The sequence below is a fragment of the Sardina pilchardus genome, chromosome 10, assembly GCF_963854185.1.
Source record: "Sardina pilchardus chromosome 10, fSarPil1.1, whole genome shotgun sequence".
Lineage (NCBI taxonomy): Eukaryota > Metazoa > Chordata > Actinopteri > Clupeiformes > Clupeidae > Sardina > Sardina pilchardus.
In genome coordinates this window covers 3,382,535-3,383,432 of record NC_085003.1, presented here as the reverse complement: position 1 = coordinate 3,383,432, position 898 = coordinate 3,382,535, and positions in this window count along the sequence as shown.

The window sequence follows — 898 nt, the reverse complement described above, 5'->3', positions numbered from 1 at the left end:
CATTATACATGACCTTCACACTCCTTCAATGTGTATTGCTGTGATGTTGCATCCTATGGTTGCATCTAGTGTCTACTTTTCTTCAATAAAAGTAAGACACACACACACACACACACACACACACACACACACACACACACACACACACACACACACACACACACACACACACACACACACACACACACACAGAGAGAGAGAGAGAGAGAGAGAGAGAGAGAGAGCTATAGGCCTGACATGACCTGATATGTTCTCCTTGACATCATTTGGACAGACACTAGGCCTATGCCTGCACCACTCTAGGTTGACAGTCCAATTTCTATGCTTCTTGGGAAGCAGAGGATTCACAGAGAGGATCCTTGTGGTTGTTCATTGATGAAGATATAGCCTAAACATTTCACATAAAATGATACCAAACAGCAAGCATCTTGATCTCAGATTCACTTTCCAAACATAGCCCTACAGCGCAACCCAAAGCATGTACTATCTCTAAACTAAGCATCTGGATTCTATAGGCCTATTATTGCAATCATGCAATATGAGTGTCATTGTGAATGGGATTGTGAGGCTGTGGGATGAAAACATGTCAAACCAGTGGGTCTCTTTGTAGTCTTTCAGGATGCTGAATAAGATATCAAGAGAATATTTAAATAATATTGTCAAGATATAATGGCTGGCACTGGTGGATTTGTTGGATTAAAACATTACTGATTCTTACCTGTCTTCCATATTTCAATTAAACTAAAATATATAAGGGGTGATTCTCAAAGCACCAAACTGATTACATTTGAGTCTCCTCAGTGAGTCTCCTTGATTTCACCTGATTACCTTCATCTTGTCCAGCCTCCCAGCTTGATGGTGGTATCCTCATTGGACATTGTCTTTTTCTGGGCTATTC